The 27430-nt window shown below is 39.8% G+C and overlaps 1 long non-coding RNA gene and 3 other non-coding genes across 4 annotated transcripts; all 4 read left to right on the top strand.

Moving 5' to 3' along the window:
* Positions 1 to 4470: 4470 nt before the first annotated feature.
* Positions 4471 to 13625, top strand: LOC137200060 (uncharacterized). Its single transcript, XR_010931908.1, has 3 exons — positions 4471 to 5150; positions 9320 to 9416; positions 12309 to 13625. It is a non-coding gene; the product is annotated as an uncharacterized lncRNA (long non-coding RNA).
* A 10353-nt stretch (positions 13626 to 23978) lies between these two features.
* trnak-cuu (transfer RNA lysine (anticodon CUU)) lies at positions 23979 to 24051 on the top strand. The gene has a single exon. It is a non-coding gene; the product is annotated as a tRNA-Lys (tRNA).
* A 990-nt stretch (positions 24052 to 25041) lies between these two features.
* Positions 25042 to 25114, top strand: trnak-cuu (transfer RNA lysine (anticodon CUU)). Its single transcript has one exon. It is a non-coding gene; the product is annotated as a tRNA-Lys (tRNA).
* A 789-nt stretch (positions 25115 to 25903) lies between these two features.
* On the top strand, positions 25904 to 25976 carry trnak-cuu (transfer RNA lysine (anticodon CUU)). Its single transcript has one exon. It is a non-coding gene; the product is annotated as a tRNA-Lys (tRNA).
* Positions 25977 to 27430: the final 1454 nt, after the last annotated feature.

Raw genomic sequence — 27430 nt, 5'->3', positions numbered from 1 at the left:
GTGCTGTTAGGGTGCAGGACAGACATTAGCACTGCACTGACAATAGCATTTCACTGAGACAACAAAATCCATGTAATGTCAATACACGGCTTTGGCAAAAATCGCAGGGTTGTCTTGCAAAAATGTTGAACCTGGCTCAACTTTTGTCACAACACAATGCAACATCAACCAGTAATGCACTCCAATGTCCAATCACATACAGTACTGTGCAAATGTTTCAGGCACTAAAAGTAAAGTGAAGATGCCCCAAAAATAATGGCATGAATAGTTTTTATTTATCAATTAACTTCATACAAAGTTCAGTAAACAGAAGAAAACTAAATGAGAACAATATTTGGTGTGAGCAGTTTTGTTAGTTTTTCAAGGTACTTTGTAGGTATTGTAGGTTGTTCCAAGCATCTTGGAGAACGTGCCACAGTTCTTCTGTTCACTTAGGCTGTCTAGGCATCCAGCTCACGGATCTGTTACTCAAACTGAACTTCCTGTTTTATCTTCTCACCGCCCGCACCAGCCACTTTGTGGGTCTCACTCAGCCAAAAATTTAACTATTAGGGAAAAAAGTCTGGTTCAGAATATTTTAGGCCTACTTTGTACAAAAAAGGTCTTTTGAATGACATTCAAATATAAATGCAGGTTCCCTTCTTAGCCATTGATTTTGGTCACTCAACACTCTTCTTCAGCACGTTCTTGTTGGTCCAAGAACTTCTTTGTTTTGGTTGCTGTTTGGATAAAATTCCCCACAGAGTAACTGAATGACAATCTTGTGATTGATATTGAGATTGAATCTTGCCAATTTTGAGGACTACAACTCTCCCAGAGTCTTCTTGTCTCACACACAGCAGCTAACTAGCCAAGCAGCCCCCTCTCCCTCCCATCCTTCTATCCATCCTTCCCCACTGGAGCAACTACTGAGGAGTCCCATGAGGAGGAGGTAAATGAAGGCCCCACACCCTCCTCCTCCTCCTCCTCCTCCTCCTCCTGGATGCACTGCAGAGCTGCAACACACCAAGACCTCCCTCCACCCTTGAAACCTCTGGAACAAGCTCACACACACACACATGCACAGACTGATTTTCCCATCACACACCCAGCCACTAAAGCCTTGGCAGTGAGCAGCACAGGCCTTGGCAAAGTTCACCTTAATGAGTGGCAGCTTCAAGCCCCCTGCCACTGCTGGGTGGCCGAGAGAGATAGAGAGAGCGAGAGAGAGAGAGAGACAGAGAGAGAGAGAGAAACCTTATTGAGCAGAGTGGATTGTGGGATTGGCATATGCTGTGTGTTTCTGCGAGGCCTTGGCCAGCCGGCCGGCTACTGAGCACTCAAAGCCTCCCTGAAGTGATGCTGAACAGAGAGAAGAAGAAAAATGAAAAAAACATAACCACAATGGGGGTTTTGCCCTTTGTATGGACAATTAATTAAAATCCATTTATTTCCTCTTTTTATTCATTCTGTTTCTCTGTCTCTGTTCTGCTAACCAAAGCTCGTAAAAGCTGGCCACAGAGAGAGGCGAGTGTGGCCAAACTGGAGCCGTCCCATCCAAACCACAACCAGCTGACAGCCTTCAAGGAGCTGCTGAATGGAAGAGGAGGAAAAACAACGGCTGCTCTGCATTAGAGAGCACAAAGACAACTGATGGTCTCTATAGGCCCACTGCAGCACCATTACACTGAGGCTGGCTCCTGTTAAAAATCTTTTCAGGCAGTAATTGGCCTTACAAGATGAAGCATACACAACAAATATGTCACATGTTGTCCTGTCATCTTTATATTATTTTTTGTACAGAGCAATTGTATCAAATTGGAGCGGGTTGATTTAAAAAGCTTTTTTTGTTGGTTTCTAAAGGAACCAAATATTTTTTGTCTAAGTCAACATATTTAGATTTAGGATTGCACTCCTTTCATTTTGTGGGACTAAGAAAGGATCAAAATCAATGCAGCAGAACCAAAGATATCTTTTCTCTTCTTTTCTTCTTCTTCCTCATCCAAAACGTTGTGCCTACATTACCCACAATGCAATTCTACCGCCAACAGTTGTGGGGTATGCTAGTAGTGGCTAATGCAGCCTGGAGCTGCTACTCAAGCAGAGATGAGGAGCGAGCTACAGAGGTCTGATAACTTAGTAGATTTTTTTAATTTTCAAACTTGCAGTCTTCAGCCCCAACCGATGCCAACTCATGTAACATCACTTGAGACAATGCATCAGATTTCACACAGCTCCCTCTGGAGACACAAAATATTTTATACAACTGTTTTTACACGTGCAGTACCTGAAAACACACGTGTATGTGTAAAATTGGTGGAGTTCCAACACAATAAATTGTCAGTGCGTTCCAAAGCAACTAATACAACAACTATTCACCTGAGCGTTTTCTGATCTGCCACCTATATGGTTAAGTTCAAGCAACTAAAACTATTGAGTTACGGTTAGGGAACTGTTTTTGTTATGGTAAAACAAAACCTGACACGTCAGGATATGAACCACAATTAAAGTCAAAGATGTCTAAGTCAGATAACTAAACCATATAGGTGGTATGCCCAACCATCCACCACAAACTCCTTTTTAAAGGCCAAGTCACACCAGCATTAAAGTAAAATGTTGGAGTGAAACCAGTTTTAATGGAATTTGCTTTCCAAGTAGATCTGTATCTTTTATGTGACCTTGGCGTGCTAATTTGTACTGTTGACCAATAGCACAGACTCTAGACAGTGCTGTTCTTTGGGGGAATTTGGAGAGCTGGAAAGTCCAAAACAGAGGAAACGATTATAGCTTTTAGCTGAGTTGCACCATCCACTTTTATATTACCCTGCTCTGCTGGAGAATAAACTGCTCCACAGGTGGAGCTCCCTGAGGTGGAGAGTAAGGCTGTGAAGCTCAGGGTGGCGGATGGGCATGTAGCACATAGTGTAGCTCAACTTTTATGTCCCATCAGTGAACATAATCCAGCAAACCAGATGGGGTCCTTTGACATGGAGGAAATATTGGGAACTTTTGTCCTGAAGCACCCAACTTTGGTGCCTTTGCTGTGAGGCACTCAGATCATATTGGATGGTTTAATTTTGGTTGTAAAACCAGCAACCCTTACAAAAAAATATAGTAAAAAAAAAAAATACTGCCTTGGTCTGTATTCTCCTTTCTCACAGTCCTTGCCAAGAATCCCCTTTAAGGTTTAGACTACCTAAATTATGGAGTATTCTTCCCTGCTTCCTTGATTCATCTCTCCCTTCATTCTCCCATCATCCCTCTCTTCTCCCTCTCTATCCTGGACATCCGGTCTTTCCTCTCTGGTACCTGACATATGATTTCTCAATCTGACAGTAATTCAGTCCCTCCGCCTTTATGAATTATGGAGTGAATATGACAGTAGTCAGTTTAACATAACAACTGCCATCAGCCATGACGTTAATTGCCCTCTGATTCTGCCAGTTATGGTGATAGCAGAGATGACTGGTGCATAGAGAGGCCAGGAGGGGAAAAGAGCCCCGAGTGAGAGCTATAGGGGAGGATGCTTGGACGAGCGAGAGTCCAGGAAGAGAAGGACGAGACCCACAGGAGTAGCTGGAGGAGTAGGTGGTCAGTAGGAACAAGAGTAGGACACTTGGAGGAAACTAGGAGTATTGGGGCCAACAAAAGTGGGAGGCCAGGAGGCAGCTGGGAGGATGAGGCCTGGAAGAGCAGGCAGGAGAAAGGAGACGAGGCCCAGAGGAGTAGCTGTGGGAATAAGGCCAAGACCATTCAAGCGGAGTATGATTACAAGGATGATGAAGCCTGAAAACTGTATCTGAGACCAGGGAGAGACAGACTACCTAGAGTTTTCTACGTAACCTGCTTGTCTTTGGACTGTGTAATGAAACTATTGCAGGGAAAACATGCAGACTCCTCACAGAAAGGCTGAGTAGTAGATTCAAAACCAGTTGTCTAACCTCAGTGGTTCTAGATTTGAACCCAGGACACTAAGGTTGGCACTGAGGTGACAATGGTTACACTGCAAGAATTTAATTTGAGTATCATCATACTGTACATATACAGTATTCTTCGATGTTCATATCAGTTTTTTTGTGGCAAAAAAACAGACTAAAAGTGAATAAAAAGTAACCTTGAAAACAAGAACTACAAAATGTTTTACATCTTTTATCAATATATTAAAAAATAAACAATAGTTTGAAAGTTGGACGAATGGGTATGTAGCCAGGTTAAAAATACCATATATTGTAATAAAGTTTATGTTAAGAGAAAATTAATTAAGGTTAAAAGATACATCATAAATATGGTTAAAAACAGCTATTTCCTGAAAGATTAAAAAGTTCAGTGTAATAAATAAGTTTAAAAATAGGCAGAGGTATAGTTATAAGTATTTCATTTTATTTTGAAGAGTTCATGGTCGTAAAAGGAAGTAGTATTCTAGATTAAGTTTAATACTGGTCATTCATTGGTTGAAGTGGGTGGGATCACACAGGTGTATGTAAGGAAAGAGAGAGAGGAAGTAGAGTGTGAGTAAAAGTCATGTAACTTGACGGACTGCGTAACGATGTATACGCAGTGTTTACAAACAAATGTGTAGCTGGTGTCTGACATTATCTACCCGACAGTCTATGCCAAGATACTCATGCTGCATATTTTCTGCGAGCAGCTGAAGATACTTCTACTCGAAGTTTGTTGTACAGTTGTTCACGTTTGTTTGTTTATTAGCTCATTAGCTGAACGTGTGTTGTTAGCATTCATTAGCACAGTGAATGGACTTATAGCCACTATAACTAACACGAGTGATTAATTAGCATTCATTAGCACAGTGAATGGACTCATAGCCACTGTGTAGCTAACCCAGCTTATGCTAAAGGCTTTAGTTCATCGTTTCGACATGAAAACCCTGAGGATTTATTGGACAGTGCAACGAGCTACTAAGTCATCGCTCAGAGAAACTTTTCACTACATGGGCCGGACCCGCCATCTTGGGACTTCAGCGTGTATCCTGTTCCTTCCCGGAGACCGAGACTGGTATAAACTGCATCCTGTTCCTTCCCGGAGACCGAGACTGGTATAAACTGCATCCTGTTCCTTCCCGGAGACCGAGACTGGTATAAACTGCATCCTGTTCCTTCCCGAATACCGAGGCTGGTGTAAACTGCTGATTGGAGTCAGACTTCATGACCAAGGTAAGTTACCACATTTTATTTAGTTGCTCTTTGAGTGAAGCAGCCAAATAGTTTTGGGCCTTTCCATTCACAAGCGTCGAATCAGGCCTGCAACAGGGATTTTATTTTATTTTATTTAAATACCTGCCGGCTTACGTATAGGGTGTGTGCTTGGTGAATGTGGGCCCACAAATTTTGATATACATTTAAATCAGAGGAAATCTAAATTTCACTTTGAGTGTATTGTTTTACATTGGAAGAGAGTTATTGCCATAAGTCAGTTATTGAAAGAGACTAAATATTATTTCATTGTTTATATAATTCCAGTGTGATGTTTGGTTATTTCTTTCACTTGAGGTATTTAACAGTGGATATCAGTGACAGCTTTGTTTAAAGGAGTGATACACCTATTTCATTGTAGTAGTCTTAATTCATCAGGTAGATTACAGTGCATAGATTTAATACAAGTGTTATGTACAACAGAGCCTAATAAGTGTGTTACAGTTCATTAACAGTGAATAAAGTGACCCAAGACAAATACAAAAGTGTATATAAACAAAAGAGAAACATTTAAGTATTTAAGTTGATGTAAAGAACTCAGGGTCCTTCCCTGATTAGACTAAGGATAGGTGGGCTACAGGTAGATGAACAAATTGCAGTTTGTAGTCTCATTGAGAGACCCCCATGCATCTGTAGCTCCTGACTAGTAAAACCATATCCTCCACCAGCCAATAATATATCTTGTTTAGAAGTTGATAAACCACTTGACCTGTTGCACTCCTAATTAATAAGAAGCATCTTGTATTCAGTAACGTTCTGTCTCTGTCAGTAATGTTATCTGATGTTAGCACTTCTTGGAAGAAACATATTTTTGGACTACATGGACTGGGACTAAGTTCAAAGTTTATACCAGCCACATGTCCAGCCTGCTGATCTGTGCCCTGCACGTCTGGCAGTAAATGTGTGTGTGTGTGTGTGTGTGTGGATGCTCTGGTGCACATTTCAGGCCGAAGGGCTGTACTCCCACAAGCTTCAGCCACTGTGGTTCAAGGCTCTAAGCTCTGCCTCTGCACTCGAGGCGCCGAAGAAATGTGTTTCCCACAAGGGATTCAGAAACATAACAAGAAACAGGAAGTAATTAGATTTATTTAACCATGACCAGTGCCTTTGTGATCAGTTATTATTCCCATCAGTTACAACATTTTGGTGTCCAGCTTATTTGTAATGGTAAAGATATGAGGTTGGTTTGATTCAACTCCATACATCTTTACAATGTAGTTCATTAGAGCAAGCAACAAAAGTCTCTTGTTTAACCACTTTACCTAAACCACTCATTTGGAAGTGAACCTAAATGATGAAGACATGTCAATGAATAATTCATTTCTGTAGGGAAGGTCCACTGCATTTTGCAGTTATACTTCCTTGTGCATGGAATACAATGGTTTATTATAAAAGAGATACATTTTCCTGTATTTGTGCCTCCTAATACTTTGAGTGCTTTACAGACTAAAGCTGTTAAGATAACTATAAGGGCTCAAACTATGAAAATATGACACAGCTTCTAAAATCATGGCGCTTTCTTTCAAAGAAAGTTTTCTAAATTACCAAAATGTAACCACTAGCTAACCTTTAAACTCTATATGTCAATGATTTTTTTTTTCTTGTTGAGAGTTGACAGTTTGTATCAAAAACTGACAACTCTTCAATAGTCTTGGTACTTATAACAGATAATTAAAAACTGTTGCACTGAAGCTGTTTATAATGGGAGCGAACCCAATAATACCGGAAAAAATGTTAAAGTTGCCAACAGGTATGTGGCCTTTGCTTATGTTTTCAATGTCTTATTGTTCTTTTACATTCAAAACCCAGATGTTTACTTCTGTTCTCCTCTGGAGTCAAAATTAGTTGCAGAAATTCTTGTAAAGCCAGCATTTAATGTTATTAATTCCATAAAAACACCTCTCAGTGTAAATGTCTATGCATTATGCGGTGAAGGTCTACATTTGGTTTCAGTGTTTGTTGTTTCTGTTGGAAACGTGGCTGCTGCTTATTCACACTCTCTAGTTGGGCGCTGGTGTTTTTCTAGTGGATGCAAAGCGACCTGTTTGGTTGGAGAGGACCAGGGGCGTTCCTGTTTCATATGCAGATAGAGGGCACCTCAGAGGGAGGGAGGAAGAAGGCCTCCTCCTCCTCCTCCTCCTCTTCCTCTTCTGTAGGTCTCAACTCTAAGAGGACGAGACAGTGAGGGAAGCTTCAAGGTGGACCTGTGTAGAGGATGCATGGATGCTGCTTTCACCACACAGACACACACACACACACACACATCCATGATGCTAACTCCCAAGGGCCTCAGAGTAAAGTCATACACTAGCTTTCATTGAGGCCAGTGGCGGATGGTGGATAAAGAAGAAAGCCGACGCGGGGATTTGAATAATTCTGCATCATACACACACACTGCATAACAAAAGGTGAGAACAGAAGAAGACATGTGGATTGAAACAAAAAAAAACATAAGGAGAAGAGAAGGAAGCTGGTGTTTCAGAAGACAGAGAAAATTACATTTTGAAATGGTTGAAAAATTAGAAATGAGAATGAATTCAAAGTAAAATGAAATAGTATATATTCATTCACCAATTCCATGTTCATTTAAATGCATTCATTCAAGAAACATTCAAACATTCAGCCATGCACCCAGCTATTTATTCTTTATTAATATATTCCCTTATTCTTGTTTTCGGTGTTTTATTGAGTGATCAAAACATTCATTCATTCATTCATCAAATAAACATTGTTTCATTTACTTATCCACTCATTCTATTTAAAATGATCCCTCAGTCATTAATCTATTTATTCATTAAAGCATTCATTCATTCATCCATCTATCTGTCCAGTTTTTAATTGTTCCCTAATTTATTCATTCATTCATGCATCCATTTATTCCCTTTTAATATATTCCTTCATTAATTTGTTTTTAATGTTTTGCTCAAAAATAACTGATTCATCAATGTATCCATATCCATCTCATCCATTTGTTTATTAATGGAAACATTCATTTATTCATCCATTCATTCCTCTCTAATCGGTCGTTCATTTTCCCCTTCATTTATTTATTCACTGATCAGTTCCTTCATCAAACATTTACTCATTAATGGAGACGTTCATTCATGCATCCATGTATTCCTTCATATCCTTCATTTGCTCCTCTGTTCATTTCATTATTTATTCATTTGTTCATTACATTCATCCCTTCATTCATGGATTCACCCATCCGTTGATTTTTTCTTAATATGTTCAGTCATGTGTTACTTCCGTCATTCATTCATTCATCAAAACAATCAACCAATCATCCATCCAACTATTATATTTCAGTTTTAAGGAGTTTGTTCCTTCATTCATTCACTTTTAGATATGTTCATATGTCGTCTTTCTATGTTAATTCATTCGCTCACTCATCCATTTAACCGCCTCAATCGTCCATCACTTCCTTTAGTCATTCTATCATGTATTCATTCATTCATTTTTCCTTACATGGAGACTATCCCAGCATGCACCGGGTCTCCTCTCCCCACACTTCAAACATACAGTATGTGTATGATGGGGGGGGTCAACAGCAGACCCGCGCTGCGGTTAAACTGCAACTTGTTCAACTCCGTCTCATCTCCATGTGGTCTCACGACTCCCACACAGTCCAACCCCTCCGCTGTTCAATTACAGCGTATTAACTTCTCTTTTTGGCTCTCTCACAGAAAGTGCTGCTGCAGTAATTGCGATACAATGTAGTAAAAAAAAAAAAAAAAAAAAAGAGGAAAGTGTGTATTGTCATAATTACTAAAATGTGGATATTAAAATGTGAGTTCATTAAGACTCAATTTAAGCGTTTCTGCAAATCACAAGACGCTGTATTGTACAGAAATTGATATCAACAAAGGGTAATCACATTTTCAAAATTGAAATATTACCACCTATTAAACAGTAATCTCATCAAGTGCTGATATGTCGGAGATTACAAAAGCAGAATGTAGGGTCTCCAATGACTGTAATTAAGGCCGACCCATCCACTTACAAATAAAGGCTATAAACCCATTATTATGTGGAGAATTAGAGGAAATTCTCTTTTCAGAAATGAGTCAAGAATGGAAGTATGATTACCCTTTTTTTTCCTCTTTTACTTGGTCTTTTTTAAATCACAGCAGAGGGCTAATCTTTGTGCAGCCACAGACAGACAGAATAGCAATGGTGCCCCGGAGAAATGTGTTGAATAAATGGACAAGGCGGGAGGATTGTGAGGTAGGTGTGTGTGTGTATGTGTGTGTGTGCGTAAGGGCAGGGCACCCAAAAGAATGCCATTTTCTTTTCTTCGCAACACCCCTTCTAATAAAAAAAAAGGCAAGGAATCTGATGGAGTTTCTTTAATCACAAAGGAAAGGATTTGGCGTCTGCTTCCTTCTGCTAATTTATTCATTCAAAAGTCTTAATATCTGTGCAGCGGGCGAAGGATCACACAACACATGCTAAGCATTTTCCCTGCCACTCAAGATTTTTTTTTTTCTTTTTGGCTTCATTAAAAAAGGTTAGAGATTAGATTTTTTTTTTTTTTTTCTTCATGAAAGCTTCCAAAATGTCAATTTTCTATTAGAAGGACAGTGAAAACGCAACAAAAAGACTGTGTTTGATGAGTTCAGTAAGGCAGTATGTGCATGTGGGTGGGTGTTGGATGGGTGGGGGGGGGTTCATAGGCAATATGTAGACAATTCGCTGGAAGTACTGACTGTTCTATTTGCTGTTAAAATATGTTGGAACTTTTAGTTTCTCCACAAAATCACAACACAGCGGCCTCCACTAAAAGCAGTAAAACACGCTAAGCTACTAAAACATATTTCTGTGCGTTTCGCCGACCGATTTCAGGGTCAAATATGTCCAGATGTATTTGAGAAGTTTCCATTTTGAGTAAAGAACAAAAAAAAAGAAGTGAAATCCTACTATGACTGTTTATGTAGCCTCCTGAGCCGCCAAAAATCTGCAGGGGGGCAGCTTCCGGAAAGCCGGCCAATCAGAACAGAGCGGGCCCATTGGGAGGGAAGCCATAAAGAGACAGGAGGAAAAATGGCCTGTTTCAGAAAGAGGAGCTGCATGAGGGACCAGTATAAGAGAAAAACGTCTTTTAAACTGTACATATAAATATAGACCTGGCGATGTGTATGATACGTCTCCTTTAAGTTTGACAGGCTAAGAGGCAGCTTCAAGCACACTGCAGATGTGAAGCTGCATGATGTGAGTTATGACAGTTTGGTCATTTGGTAACAACACAACTGGACCCAACTAAGAAAGACAGCTAATGTTAGCAAGACTCCCTCCTTTCTATAAACCTAATGCACATTAACAGTGCAACAGGAACTGAGGATTACTGAGCGGGCAGTGAAATAACATGAATGAGAGGTAACATCTATTGGAAATCAGTGTTAGCAAGATAGGCTAACTAGCTTACACTCTCTGAGTGGAATACAAACTTAACAGAATGTCCTTGCAAATGTCTTAAAGGGACAGATGGCTTAAACTAAGTGGACTTATTAAAAAAGGGACAAAATCTAGTGTACACAGAAGAAGTGCCTTTTTGAATTTTTGCTGTTGCCACTCAGAGAGTCTTAGTAAATGACTGCCTTGCCCTGGTTCCCCACAAAAAACACAAGCGCACATACTTTGCATGAAGAGCATTACACATGTCTAACTTGATAATCCCATCCTTTTTCTGACATCCATTTTTCTATATAGTGACATTGGTGCTATACGTAACTCCTACTGCTAATACTGGAATGTTATTGAATGTATGCCATAAAATGTATTATGGACATGTCATTTCCTTCACTCATTAATCTTCCCTCACCTGACTGGTCAAACACACCCATTGTTGCCACATGGGACTCATAAGAAGAAGCCCAAACAGAGCCTTCAAGCCACTCAATTGCCATAAAAGTAGCACTATTGAAAAGAAAAAAATAATATTTACAAAAGGTTTCGTTTGTGTATTTATACATGTATTAAACAGTAATGAAAATTATTTTAAAATAAAAATCATAAAATAAAAGTCTTAAAAAATATTAAACAATTCCATTTATATGAGCAGATGTTACCAATATTTATCACACAACTATGACAAAATTCCAATATTGGAATAGGAAAAAAGATTCATTTAGTTGTTCTAAACTGAAGTGACATTTGGTTTGGATGGTGATCAGTTATCAGTCATTACTTGTCCAGCACCTTCTGAACTCAGCACACTGTCAATCTCAATCTACTCAGATGAGAGGAGGGGCCGATTCATTGGAATATAGCTGAACTTTTCCTCAGTGAAAACTGTCCAAATGGTACAAAATTAGCCCAAAGTACTACAACAGGGTTTTTTTTTTTAGTTTTTTTTTTTTTAACCCGCTCAATTGAAGAAAGTAGACCAATGGGGTGGAAAAGCAGCCAATCTGGCAACACTGAAAACACCACTCATTTTCATAGGTTTTCAAATGCTTAATCTTTTCAATCTGTGAAAATATAGAAGCTGTCAGCTATTTCTCATAAACTATTATAACAAAAGTTTCTCAGTAAACAGGACATGTAGTCACAGAATCTGTTTTACATTAACAACACCTAGTTTGAGTAGTTATTCATATGTCCTGGGGGTTTCACTGAGCAGTAAGTCATGTCATCATCTGGACCATTTCTTGGATTTGTCTGGCTTTTCGTTCACTTGGCTGGTAAAACCTGAGCTTCATACTTCTGAAATATCTGCTTTACCTGAAAACAAAACCGGAGTGGCAAAAAAAATGAAAGTACAAAAAGGTGATGATCTGTTGAGACAGGCCCCATGAGACTAGTGTTTCTCTCACAGACAATACATACACAGAGATGTGGCCTCCAACCCCCACCATCCTCACACACACACACACACACACACACAGCTACCATCACCCATCCAGCAGTGAGAGAATGATTCATTCCAGACTGCTTTTATCTGACCTGAGCCAAGTGTTCTACACACTGCGGTCAGGCCTGCCGAGCACTTTCTCACTTAGAGATTTCACCGTGTGTGCATGTGTGTGTGTGTGTGCATGTGTGTGTGCCCTCTGCCTTGTTCGCTGGCCCTTCTTACAACCTGTCTCAGAGATAAGAACCGTTGCTTTTTCATTTCAGGAAACTCTCCCTCTCTGTTCTTCCACTCGGGAGCAGAGCGCTGAGGACCGGCGAGGCTTTCCGACTTCATCCTGTCAATACGACGGGATAAGGAGTCCAACTGAAAGTTCATTAATTCCTGGGTAACCTATGCCTGGGCCAGGCTAATACCCCCCTCTGCTCTATTGATGTTGCTGTTCCCAGGGTGAGAGAGCAGCTTTAGGCATGCAGCACACACACTTCTCTCTCTCTCTCTCTCTCTGTCTCTCTCTGAACATTTCTTTCCACACCTACAACATTTACATTTGACACATAGAAACTTACATGGAGGCAGAGATTCTTATGATGCTATATATATATGTACTTTGATTCTCAGTGTAAATATGATGCCTTATAGCTCACTTTTAATACTTTGTACTCCATACAGAGCACTTTGTGACTCCTGGTATACATATTATACATATTGTAGGTGCCAGATGATGAAAATGTCATCATCCATAGGGCTCTGAAAGCTGTGTGCTAAATTATTATTGACATCTGGAAGCCCCTGAAAACTTTAAAATTACATTTTTGTCTTAACAATTTACCTAAATATTTTGTATTCTTGTACAATCTAAGGTTTATTTGCATGTTACTGTCCACATGATTAACCAGTTTCAAAATAATAATGAAAAAATGTTGCTACCATACCATTTAAGTATTGGGAGGCCTAGTTTCATCAAAATATCAGTGTTACTTATTGTAACAACAAAATGTAGTCAAGTTGTGCATGTGATAATCAAAATATAAAACATCATGAATAGACCTACTGCTATACGTACCTCAACAACTCAAACAACAACATATAGGCCACCTGTACATCATAAAATAATGAGATTGTAGCAATCAACAATACAAATATCAATCAACAATAACTATAAATGTCTCAGGAGCTTTGCATGTACATTGGGCCTTCCTATTTGCTTGAGCTAGACACCTGGTATCTTTTCAATGCTGCAAATTCATTAAAGTTTGGAGTCAAACTCTGAGCTGCTGAAACTCTCAGGATGGAGTGAAGGTGTTTGTCAGTGAGATGTTGTTCTTCATGACAGAGAACAGCTACTCGCACAGGTACGCGCTATCAAACATGCAGAGCACCCGGGCGGCCTGTAGGCGGAGTTCGGACATTGTCTCTGGGATGAAACAGGAGAAGTGTCCTATCCCAACAGAATAGCACTTGGACTTCAATGTGCTGTTACACCGGAGTTCTATGAGCTCATCGGTATGCTCACTGGTGTGCTGTCCATATCAATGGAAAAGTTCAAGATTAAATTTCTGGCTCTCAAAGTCAGCAAACCATCTTGCAAATTCACTATGAAGTGTTTTCAGTTTCTTGGCAGAACTACCAGTGCGCCAGTGCGGGGATGTCGCCACTGACACCAGATTAAAAACTCTGGTATACTGCGAAATACAGAGAGATTAACCTGGCAGTGATAGGCTGAATCAGCATTGTGTGATATTGTTTGGCAAGGGCTTGAATGTAACGGATGTTCATTTATATGTAAAAGTCCCGCACTCCAGCTTTAACATCCAGAAGCTCATCCGTAACATCATTTGGAATCCACTCCACGGATGAAAACTGACAACTGGGCGTCATCCGTAGTGTCAGTACTCTCATACACATCCATCATTTTTTACGGTGTTTTGTCTCATAAGGCCTCCTTTATATTATATTCATCACAGCCATGTCAGCCCCACAAACAAGACAAAGGGGTTGTAGGTAAACAGGTATCCAGTCTCCCATCTGTCTTGGAACCCCTTGATTTCACAGTCAACCTTTCTTTTGGCCACTTTATTTATTTCAAGCTAAGTTTGCTAAGTTAGCTAGCTAACATCGTTTTTAATGGATAACCATGGCAACATCTGGTGCAGAGCCACTGTCTCAGCAGGAGATCTGATTGGTTAAGAATGCAGGATGTTGCTGGGATTGGACAATATTCAGTAAAACCTTTATTTAGACAGGGTAGACCATTGAGAGTAAGCTCTTTTTTACAATGACGCCCTGATTACAATACAAATATAAAATATAAGAGACAATAAACATAATCTGCAAATATAAAAAGCAATAAGAACAGATAAGCAATGTAAAACTTAAGAAACAATAAAAGCATTATATAAAACCAAAAAAACATATAATATGAAAACATATTAAGGCAATAAGAAGCAATTTATGCACATAAAAGTTAAAGCTCAATTAAAATATACGCATTCACACTGCCCTATGTCGGCTCAAGAGATTTAAAAAAAAAAAAAAAAGGGATTAGCTCATTTAATTTTACTATCTTCTGCAAGTTGTTCCATAAAATCATCTCTTGGGCCAGAAAAAAATGTGCTTCAGGCCTGATGTGGGCCGCAGGCCTTGAGCTTGACACATGTGGTTTAAAGCATTTATACGGGCCATTTAAAAAGACAGTGTAATTAATAAGGCCGCGGCAGGTGTTGTTAAAGGTGCCCACAACCGCAATCTGCTATAAGGTTGGACTCAAAAACAAGTGAATAAATAGAAGATTTGGTTTGATGTCAAGAGAGGAAATTTTTGGATGTTAAAAATCACTCATGCTAATTGCTGACAGGAAATCGGGGGCACACTGTGTGGTCGGATGAATGAATGATTACAGTGCTTCAGATGGTCAAAGGCTACAAGAAAAATAAAGTAAGTCTTGCTCATGAAGAAGCTATTAAAATACAATGTAACTACTGCTGTTAAAAATGTCTGTAAACAGGTAAAAATGTGAAAATTTTAATTCTAGCCATATATGAAGTAGACCAGTGGTGGAACCACTGGTTTTTAAGTGACTAGCATGATTCTATATCTCCTGGACAGCATTATATTATGTTATTTCTTATTATTATGTCATTTATCTGTTTTTTACTTTGTGCTGTATAATTTTATTACTGTCTCTCACTTCCCTTGTTGAAGAACTTTGGCAGTATGTTAAGAAAAGTGCTATACAAATAAAATTATTGTTATCAAACTGCACTTAGAACACTCACCCTGGTTTAGTCTCCACACTAAGAGTCCATCACAGTGCAGAGCTGGTCGTTGTGGGCTTATACAGGGGGAGCGCAGGACCTCGACCTCCGGGGTCACGTTCCAGGAGCCAATTCAAAAGCCTGCATCTGTCACTCGGCTTTCCTGATGAGGGATAACAAAAGAAGAGAGTGCCAGTCTTTGCCCCACACCACCCCTCACCCCCACCCTTGCCACCCCATCAGCAACAACACAGGTCTGTGATTTGTGATAAGAGCAAAGAGCCTGACACATCCCGTCACTATTTCACTTGTTTTACAGCTGCTAGCTCACACTGTGCAGGGAGTACGAGAGAGAGGAGACTGAGAAAGGTAGAGTGAGAGATGTGTGTCCTAATTGAATATTTTGCCATGTTTAAGAAGATGGTTTGTTCAAAGAAAGACATGATCAAGTGAGCATTACAAAAAAAAAAATATTCAGTGTATGGCCTTTTTCTGATCTGCAAATGCTACACTTGAGATTTGGTGAGAAAAACTGCAAGGATTATGGAAAGATCATAATTAGGTTTACAATACCACTTTTTTAAGGTTAGGGAGCCTTTGTTGTGTGAATAAGTATTTGGTTAAACCTGTAATAACTGATTCTTTGGCCACTTGGGGCAGCAGAAACAGGTTGTGAACTCAACATGACATATCATAACCTTTTAAAATGATATGTTGAACTTTGTTGTTTTTGCTTTCTACCAACTCCTGAGGGAAATATCTGGCTCTGTAGCTGCTAAATACTCCACTATGCTCACCAGTTAGTCACTAACTGTGTCTGTTTACCATTTGGTGCAGGTAGCGTACGGTAGGTTTTTACAGCTTTTTCACAGAAAACAGCTACCTGCTGCGGCCGAAAATAACACTTTGAGAGCACTGAGAGTGAACCAAAACAGTAAAGTTGCAGCTGCACAGCTAAACAATGAGCTGAACTTCTATAAAGCTCTGTAAAGCTGAGGAGAGCTGCAAAGTCGGGTAATAATTCTTAGACATTTTGGGCATAAAAGTGCGTCTCCAGGTGTGAGGGAGTGCTACTGCATGTGTAAAAAGTCTTGTGTCTCCAGAGGGAACTGTGTGAAATCTGATAAATTGCCTCAAGTGATGAACTTGCGTCGGTTGAAGCTGAAGACGACAAGTTTGAAAATGCCAAAAACTGGGGGTGTGGAGTTAAAAAGGAGTGAGGTTGCCAGACCTCTGTAGCTCCTCATCTCTGCTGGAAGCTAGCAGCTCCTGGCCATTGTTGCCAACTCTGAAGGCTAAAGCCTACTTGAAAAGTCACTAGATGACATCACGCGTAATAACGTAAGCACATACTGTATTAGATTTTAGAAAATGAAAGTCAAGAAATCAAGTCAAACTAAACTTAACTGACTCTAACTTGCTATATCATTAGCTACTGTTATTTTTTATGCTGCTATTGTTTCATCAATAGGCATCTAAATCTACCTCTAATATCCAAAGACAATTTAACGCTGGCTCCTGTGTAGACCGTGGAAGTGGAACTGTGGAACCACTAATAGAGAATAAAGTCACTCTTGTAAACTGTAACCAAGATAAAACTTAAATAGTCAATATAAATTGTTCAGAATAAATGCAAACAATAAGGAGTTTCCCCCACAAACAATGGGGATCAGTGATTGGTCGTTAGTTATGCACATTCAGAGCTCAGTCACGTCTCTGTCTGGCTGATGATTGGTCGACTGAATATGCCGCTGCAATGCCCCACTCATTGTCCAGAGACATCAGTGCTCATTCACTGAGATATACTCCCTTCAAGGCATTAACCGCTACTAGCATAACACACCAATTGAGTTGCATTGTGGGTAAACACCTGGTTTTGACAAGAAAGATGAATGCATGGAATAAAAAAAGATGATATCTCTGATTCTGCTGCATTGATTTTTAAAATATTTCTTAAAAACTGTCCACCGTGAGTCCAACAATGTCATAGGAGTACAATGCTGAACTGCTTGAGTACTCTTTAGAGCATTTCAACAAATGACTGATGCTGTTGTTTTTCTTTGGAGGAAAGTCTCCCGCCACACTGGAAGAGAGAATTCCACTCTCCTCCAGCAGCTGTCTCCACAGAATTTACAGTCCTCATTTTCAACATCTCTTCATTCACCATCTCTTCCAAATGCAGCAACTGCAGCATAAATTAGTAAGGCAAACTGTTTTTTATGGAAGTTTCTCTTTTGGTTCAGAAACACAAGTTTGTGTTCTTGCAGGATTTTGGGGTTTGTCAAGTGACAAAACTGTCACAAGACTGTAATCACAGTCTCCTACTGTTGGTGTCTGGTGTGTTCTCCTCCATTTACTCATTCAATCTGCACTTTTTCCAGACTGTCAGGTCTAATAATATCTGTGTATGTTGATGGATGTAGTGTGTTTAGGCTGTCCAGGTTTTGTACATTTCAGTCATCTTAAAATGTGTTCCCAGCTTTACTCAACACTCCTGCACAAATTAATCAAACTGTAATGATTATGTTTGTCTTTTCGACATCATTTTTTAGATCCAGGTTTACACATCCAACTGTAGCCAACATTATGAACCAGAGAAATGAGCGCTGTAGAGATTTAATAACAAAATCAAAACTATCAAGTGTTTCTGAGGCCAGACCCCTTCTGATGCTTTCACATCACATCATATCGTGAGAGATTTCAGAGTCTTTAAAATTGTGCTATTGTCTCAGGTGTGATCTTATGAGATCTGTAACCATGACCTCAGTGACACTGATGGCGCAGTCATTCAAGGAATTCAGAATAGCCGCTAAAAAGCAGCTGAAAAACAATGATTTCAAAAACTCTGCTGCAGCCATTAGCTTATCCAACCCCAAAAGTTATGGAAACAATATGTATGAAAATGAGTCGGTGAGTCAAAATCCTCTCCTCTGCAAAGTGTTTTGTCCCATAAGCAGCCTGCTGTTCCTAAACTGATGAGAAGCTTATCCTGGGTTTGCGGGCCAATAGACTGCCATTTTGCTTCTTTCTTAGGGGTGTCCCTACTTTGCGATGCAGAGCTGTTTTAATAGTTTCCCGGTGCAGTTGGCATGGTTACCGGTGCAGAGAGACAGCGACTTAAATCTGCCAGCTGAATCTCACCGAACCTACTATAATCTTTGGACAATCTCTGTATTAACATCCAACTTCTGCCCCGGCTCTCCCTCTGCAGCTTGTTTCCCCGCCTGCTGCACACCTCAGACCAGCACAAAGAGGGTTTTTTACTCTAACAGGATAAAGGCTGGTAAAATGGGGGTTCCAACATCATTACCTATCAAAGCCTTCCTTATTGCCCCTGACCCAACACAAGCCATTTGTCTTTTTAATTTTGAAAAAAAAAGAAGGGGGGTTGAGCCTTAGTGTGACAGGCTACCGCAGGCTGTAGTGAGGTTTTGATACAGGGAATGAGAATGGGAATAATAAGGCAGGACAAGGGGCTCTGGCGATGGCTTACTGGCCCTCTATGTAAATCCCTGGAACGTGTGGGGAAATGTAGCAGGCAATGTGCTAGTGTAAGCCCTTTAGCGGCCGCTGGCCCTGATTAAAACAGCACATTAAGATGCCACAGGCGCCTGAAAGACATCGGCCAACCCCACAACCAAACTCTGGGTTATTTATTAGCCGGCCCTGCTAGTATTGACTGGCCTGAATTAATGTGCTCTTTCCTCTTTTGCTACTGTTGATGTGTTTAGTGCTACAGCCATTTGTAATGATGCTGGCCACTCCTCATGACCTCAGTTTATATTAAGACACAGCATGTGTGTGTGTGTATGTGTGGGGGGGTGAATAGGGATATTCTGATATGTTGCATATCAGTGTTATTGGACAGGATTAACCCCAACTTTAACCTGCCATTTAAAGTATGAACATTACATGGCACTGTGTTCATCATTCATATTTGGATAAGATTCTATTAAAAAGGACTAACAATAAAGTGATTGTTACAAAATCATTTTTACTCCCTCCCATGGTTTTATTTCCATAGCTCTGACCATCATTTCTATCAGTTATACTGTAATGGCTGAGATCTTGGGACACTCTAGTGTAGCTTTTCCAATGCTGTCTGAAACACAAGCAATCTGATTGACCTTAAATAGACCTCCCAATCAAACTTATATTGAAGAGAAAATGAAGGTAAACTGTTAAAGGGGACATAATATGATTTTTCTGGTTTTCTTTTATATACTGTTATGTTGTCAGATATCTGTGTTAAACATGGTCAAAGTTCAAAAACTTGGGGTTATCTTATGTAGAAATGCTCCCTGCAAGTCAAAAGCCAGGGCTTCAACCTACTTTGAATGCTTCATTTGTGATGGTTTTCTCTACCTTTTGTATGCCCACAAATGGCCGTCTGTTCTATAGCCTTTATTGCTAAGGTTGTAGCTAAGGGTTTTCCATGCACTGTTTGTGTTGTCCACTCTCATATTTCAGATGGGATTCTGGTTCGAACATGTGCGGATGTATTTGAGAAGTTGACATTTTGAAAAAAATGAGAAAAAAGCCACCCGGAAGTCAGCTGAGACCCAGCTTCCAGGAGCTGGCCAATTAGAACCAAGTAAGGTCCTCGGGAGAGACAGGAACTAAAATGGCCTGTTTCAGACAGAAGCTGAACTGAGGGGCCACATAAAGGCTCAGCATAAGATAAATAAGGAACTGTAAATTCTGCAAAGATATTCCAGTGGAGCCCCAGATTAAAAATCACAGGAAGCCCTGTCTCCAATTAGCACTAGCTTCACAGCAGAGCTTTTAGGCCCAGTCAGAACAATACAGTTTAGCTGGCCTGTTGCATTTATCCAGAGCCAGTCACATGATAGAAACGTCATTAACACGCCCACTTGCTTGATGTGAATGAGATTTGAAAAGATTTGTACTAGGGAGCTGGCAGGGTAAAGTCCATTTAATGCCTGGTCCGACTGATTCGGACATTTACGTTCACACATACAGCTCCCCTGGATAATGTCCAGAAAATTTCAGGGTTGCAGTGAATATGTGAAAGGGGCTTGTGATTAAAATGGTGCGAGGCTTGGGGTTGGACTTGTCAAACTGTTGTTGGCAAAGTTATAATAATGCAAGCATCAGGTCTGGCAAATACAATGGGCCCCGGGCGCTCTTAAAAAAAGAAAACCCACTAATCCATTATATGCCATGTGCCGTCCATTTGTTGAAACTTGTAGGTGTCAACAACATTTATTATTGCTGTGAGAAGGTTGACTCTTCTTTTGAACTGCTACAGTCTCTGTATACATTTAGCAGCACCTCAACCCATCACTGGAACACAGTATTCCATAACAGCAACAATCACATTAGCCACACTCTAAAATCCCTTTGCAGTACTAGATGGAGTTGTAGAGCAGACTGCACAAACGCTTTCAATGAGAATTACAGGGCAATTAGAGATACACTGTGCACTGTGGACACTGGACTGTGATGAGAAAATCCAAACCAAACGCGATGCTGCTGCACTTGTTTTTTAACTTGATAAACTGGAGACGGTAATAATTACTTTTTTGTGGGACAGGGTACTGGGTAGGTTTAATGCAACAAGTTATCTGGTTTTAGCAGCTGCTCTTGGTCATTGCACTCATATGTTGGTATTCTATGAGACCAGTTTGCAGAGCCCGAAAAATCAGCACACTGTCAGTGCTACACAAGCCTGAATGTTGGTGCCCAGGAGCACAGTAAAGTGTTAATACAGCCCAGAGAAGGACTCCAGTGCGCATGCTCTATGGGCCCAAAAACATGGAAGCTTGAGGAGGTCTGCAGAAACATGGCAGACACACAGAACACTTTTTTGGCTTCACGCATCACTGAGCAACTTTTATAGGAATGAATGGGCACCATCTTTGTACGCTATATCCAGTTCTCCTTAATACCTCCATGGTGCAAAATTCAGCTGCAGTCATTTCCGGTTTTACCTCCAAATAAAGTGATAATCTGATATTCTAGTCTGATAATCTTATCCAATATTGCTGCATTCCAAGATCTCAGCAATTACTTTGGTGTGTGCATTATCCTACACAAATATGTTATCATAACTGATGGAACCAATTGCCAGAGCTACAAAAATAAAATCCAAGTACTGAAAGGAAGACTGAAGGGAACTGTCACTTTACAGTGACATTGTTCAGTGTCATGAATGGATTGGGGAAATGCAGTTAAATCCCTTAAACAAACATTGAACAGACACTCCATTGATCTCTAATTAGCAGGTTCTTAGACAACATCATGACAGAGTAGTTCCCCCTGCTTACAGTCTTCAGCTATGATGAAATTGGTGACAAATGAGGCAATTTTCTTTTCATTGAACCTTAATGCTAAGATATGATTTGCTGTGCTGTGTTTCTGCATAGGCCTTGCAGAAACCATGCAGCATGGCCTTACTTTAGAATAACTTGTCAATCAAGCAGTGCAGGTTAGGTCACTTAAAATCCACCATTTATGTCGAATCAGACAATTTGACCAAACAGTTGTCACACCAAATTCTGTACAAACATTCGCTCTCCACTCAGATCCATTTACAAATACAACTCACATGTTCCTCTAATGTTCCTAAAGCTTAAAACCAAATGCAATTACTACTTTAACTTAAGTAAAGGATCTGAATACTTCTTGCACCCCTGATGATTTTACACCTCTCCAATGACATTGACAGTGTTGGTTATTACGATATAGGAACCTGAGATGAAATGTGAGGAACAGTATAAGATGACTTTATTGTGCTTTTAAAACTGCTGTGCCTCCTAAAGAAAAGGAAAACATCAATATTTTTTTGTTCTTTTACTTTGCAGCTTCAGTTTAAATGTTTCTATTACTTTCACTTTCAGCAGGGCAGGACTGACAACAGAGCTGTCATTTAACATAAACATAAAGGAAACAGTGATGGTCTCTGTATGGTGCTTGATTTCAGCAGTCTGTTGCCTGACAAAAAGTGAAATGACATCAGTGGGATGATTTTTTTTTTTTTTTACTTCTTTTGTTTCCCTCAAACCTTCCTCCTCCAAACAATGTAATATCTCAACGGTCCCTGCTTCCACACGTACAGGGTGATTTCAAGTCATAGAGCACTTTTCAGCCTCCAACAGTTGAATATGTTAACCGCTCTCAACCTGTCAGCCTCAGAACAGTTTCACCATGTGTTTATGTTTCCAAACAGCCACCCTTGAGGTTTTGTTTTTGCATTTTCAAGCCATAGTTGACTCATTTAATGTTCATTGAGAGCCTTTAAGGACCATTCTGCTCTGCTAAAATCCTCAAAGAGCATTGCTATGGTGAGGTCCAGGCAGAGTGACCCTCACAGACCTCCATCTGTTGCTGCCCCATCTCTCTACAGTTGCCTCACTGCTCCCGTCAGTGCAGCAGCATCTGATGCGTTGAACTCCCGGGCCACAAAAAGAAGTCAGCCGCACTAAACTTTAAGTTGCTTTAACTTAGTTTCTGGGAGTCGGGCCAGGCTGTTTAGCCAGCCTGCAGAGAGCAGCAGAGGTGGGGGACAACAAAGATGGACCCTTTGTTCTTCCATATGGCAGGTTGAAAGGGGTCGTCGCTGGAAGAGAGAGGGACCATACACCAGCAGCACTTGGTATTAAGGAGCCTGTTGGTACACTGCAGTGAAGCCTAAGTGTAAAATATCCCTTTGGCTCAGGACTGTGCTGAGGAAAGAAATCTGCAGGGAGTTAGGTAGTGTGAACATCGAGCCAAAATAACCTAGAGTTCAAGACAAATGCTGTGTGAGGAAGAAAAGAGGGATTTTTGTCTTGTTTACAACAGATTTATAATCTCTTAGGGGGTCCAGGGATGTTTCTGTGATGTTGGTATGCATTAAAATCGGCACCTGTTTATCACCTTTAAAACTATCTCAGAATCAGACTAATGTTGTGCATGATGTCTTTTTCCAATAAATGTAGTTTAGATGAGACCATAACTGAATGTCTCAAATTTGTTGGCATCAACCTGCTGAAGGTTTTAAATATACTCAAATGAACTACTGTAGGTCATTCAAAAACTTCTAAAGGCAAATATGTTTATACTTCTTTCAAACTATACCAACACATTCTCTGCCTGCGGCATCACACTGCCTCTCCAGGCTCTCCCCAAGAATGCTGTCTTTGTAGTCTTGATGTGATGAATCGTACAAAAGGGGAGAGCCACGTACACTTTCAGACAGTCTCCCTTTAAAGGCATTCATAGTGTTGCATAAGAGATTTAAACCCTACCTACTTTCAGACATCTGCACACCTGCACAGTCGAGACTGTCCTCCCAAAACCAAAAAGAAAACCACACAATAGGTCATAATGTCAGTCACCCAAAAACAACATATAGTTAAGTTTACAATAAGATCAATTAACACAATTTATCTGAACTTCTCATTCAAGGCCACAGGATCATGACAGTGCATTTGTATGTGGTCGTGCTTTGTACAAGACTTTCTCAGCAATACAAAGGTACCACACAGAATAAAGGCTCCGCATTCCATTGACTGATTGCTCTCCTTGAATACAAATTAGCTTTAAGATTTTGTTCAATACATTTCATGGCTCTTAAATTTAAATACTTGTGAAATTAGGTGCATGCCAAGATAACAGACACCAAAACAAAATTATTCTTTCATGAAAAATTTCTGCTTTGAAAACACAAAGACGGCCTGTTTAGCTCAGTCGGTAGAGCATGAGACTCTTAATCTCAGGGTCGTGGGTTCGAGCCCCACATTGGGCGCAAAGTTTAACCTTCTAAGCTGTCTTTGGAGGACATTAGGATTCAAATGTATTGTACGGTTTCCAGTTTCAAATACAATTCCTCTGATCTTGCCAGAGAGAGTCATAGAATCATGACAGTGCATTTCTATGTACTCATGATTTGTACAAGACTTTCTCAGATATGCCAACGTAATACACACAACAAAGGCCGTGCATTCCAATTAGTGATTCTCCACCTTAGACGCAAATTACCTTTAAGATTTTGTTCAATAAATGTCGTGGCTATTAAATTTAAATACTTTTGAAATTACATGCATGAAGACAAATGCCAGGATAAACTTCACCGAAACAAAAACATTCTTTCTCGAAAAATCTCTGCTTTGAAACAACAAAAAGAGCCCGGTTAGCTCAGTCGGCAGAGCATGAGACTCTTAATCTCAGGGTCGCGGGTTCGAGCTCTTTTTGGAGGACATTAGGATTCAAATGTGCTGTATGCCCAATTTCAAATACAGTTTGTTTGAACTTGTCAATCAAGGCCATGGGATCACAACAGTGCATTTGTATGTGGTTTGTACAAGTGTGCTTTGTACAAGATTTTCTCAGATATGCCAAGGTAAAACACAGAATAAAGTCTGTGCATTCCATTGACTCATTTCTCATCTTGAATGCAAATTAGCTTTTTTGTGTTCAATAAATTTCATGGCTCTTAAATTTAAATACTTGTGAAACTGGATGCATGAAGACAAATGCCAGGATAACATACACCAAAACTAAAACATTCTTTCTCGAAAAATTTCTGCTTTGACAAAACAAAGGCAGCCAGCTCAGTCAGTACCGCATGACACCCTTAATCTCAGGGTCATTGGTTCCAGCCCCACATCGGAAGCAAATTATTAACATTTGTATGTACTCATGATTTGTACATGGCTTTTTAAGATATGCCAAGGTAATACACAGAATAAAGGCTGTGTCTTTCTTGAAAAATTTCTGCTTTGACAAAATGAAGGCAGCCCGGTTAGCTCAGTCGGTAGAGCATGAGACTCTTAATCTCAGGGTCGTGGGTTCGAGCCCCACATTGGGCGCATTGTTTAATCTACTGAGTTGTCTTTGGGGGACATTACAATTCAAACATACTGCATTTCCAGTTTCTAATAAAATTTCTCTGACCTCACCAGAGAAAGCCATAAGATCGTGACAGTGCATTTGTAAGGGCTCACGCTTTGTACAAGACTTTCTCAGATATGCCAAGGTAATACACAGAATAAAGGCTACGCATTCCATTGATCGATTGCTCATCTTGATACAAATTAGCTTTAAGATTGTGTTCAATAAATTTCGTGGCTCTTAAATTTTAATACTTGTGAAATCAGATGCATGAGGACAAATGCCAGGATAACATCCACCAAAACAAAAACATTCTTTCTCAAAAAATTTCTGCTTTGAAAACACAAAAAGAGCCCGGTTAGCTCAGTCGGTAGAGACTCTTAATCTCAGGGTCGTGGGTTCGAGCCCCACATTGGGCGCGAAGCTTAAACTTCTGAGCTGTCTTTGGAGGACATTAGGGTTCAAATGTACTGTGTTTCCAGTATCAAATACAGTTCCTCTGATCTTGCCAGGGAAGGTCATGGGATCATTTGTACAAGACTTTCTCAGATATACCAAGGTAATACACAGAACAAAGGCAGTGCATTCCATTGAGTGATTCTCCACCTTAGACACAAATTACCTTCAAGATTTTGTTCAATAAATTTTGTGGCTATTAAATTTAAATACTTGTGAAATTGGATGCATGAAGACAAATGCCAGGATAATATCCATCAAAACAACAGTATTATTTCTCGAAAAATTCCTGCTTCGAAAAAGCAAATCTAACCTGGTTAGCTCAGTAGGTAGAGCATGAGACTCTTAATCTCTGGGTCGTGGGTTTGAGCCCCACATTGGGAGCAAAACTTCAGCTTTTGAGCCATCTTTGGGGAACAGTAGGATTCAAAAATACTGTGTGCCCGCATACAAATACGTTATTTGACAAAACACAAATAGTGGGTTTTTTACAAAAATTAAAACATTTAATCCAGAGGTCAGTTTTTCAAAAACTATAACTACAGTCATCTCTTAACTTTAACCCTGTGGTTACTACTGTAGTCATTTAATACTGATAGAGGCACCAGATTAGAAAATGCTCCTATGTATTGTTCTGGGATGCATGGTCACACAACATGTCTGGTTGTTTAATTTGGAGGACTTGTTGGGCCAATTGCTGAGCAGAATGACTGAGATTGGCTGTTTAGAAAAGTTACAAAAATTGTCAGACTCTGTTAGATGATCTGACAAGCTCTTCGTTTGAAGTATAATGAGGCCTTTAGTGTTCATTATGGTGGATATTGGCCTGAGCTAATAGGTTTCAGAAAATGTGTGACTGATGCGGATCTACTCAACAAGTGTTGGACATATTCATACTGTATGACACTGCTGTCACAGGTTAATCCCTGGTTGTCAGTTAAAATTCAGTTTCACGTCTTTCCTTCTGTAGAGTATGCTTGTTCTCTCTCATCCATCCAAACCAGCAGGCTTATTTCAACATAAATATCAATATAGTTCAATATTTAAACGTCAATATCATTTAAATAATTTCCATGCCCAATAGAGACATAATGACCTGCAAATTAATAAGGCATCTTGGCATGTTGACCCATATATATATAAACCACCAACATATGTGTGACCCACATCACTGTGTCAATCACACTGAGATACAGTATGAAAGGAGACTTTCAAGACTAAGCTGAGCTGTCGGGCTTTTACAATGAGTCCTTCCTGCCTTTCAATGTGATTTGTGTTAAAATCATGTTTTCTTTGGTATCGGTTGGTGGTGGTTTGGTTATCTGTGTATATTTGGTGATGGGGTGATTGTTTTGTCCAGTAAAATGGTTGCCCCAGTATTACATGGTAAAGTGACTGTCTTTGCGAAGTTTATAAGTTTTGGGTATTGATTCATGTTCTTGGCACCTGTTGGCTCCTGTCTGTATCATAACAAATAGAAGCAAATTTCAATACTTATATTTGATACTCTTGACTATAAAATCCATTAATGCTGAAATCCTCATTGAGGAAAAATCTCAATTACAATGTAATTTAATATTAAACCCTGTTCAGGATACAAATAGTGTCCAAAGTAAAAAGGTGACTTGCATATATGGAAAGATTTGATTGAAAATACACAGGAGCAGAGTGGAAGCCATTATTTTAGAAATGTGGAGGCTCTGAGTATTAAAAAAAATCCCCAAATTCTACATTTTATTTATTCATTAAAATTGAAATGAAATTAGTAAATCTTATCTCCCTATATTATGTTCCAAATATTTAAATTTAAATATGTACGGCAAGTATATCTGGTTAGG

This window comes from Thunnus thynnus, chromosome 16 (assembly GCF_963924715.1).
Source record: "Thunnus thynnus chromosome 16, fThuThy2.1, whole genome shotgun sequence".
NCBI lineage: Eukaryota > Metazoa > Chordata > Actinopteri > Scombriformes > Scombridae > Thunnus > Thunnus thynnus.
Note: the sequence above shows the minus strand (reverse complement) of the source record. Positions and strands in the feature narration are given on the sequence as shown.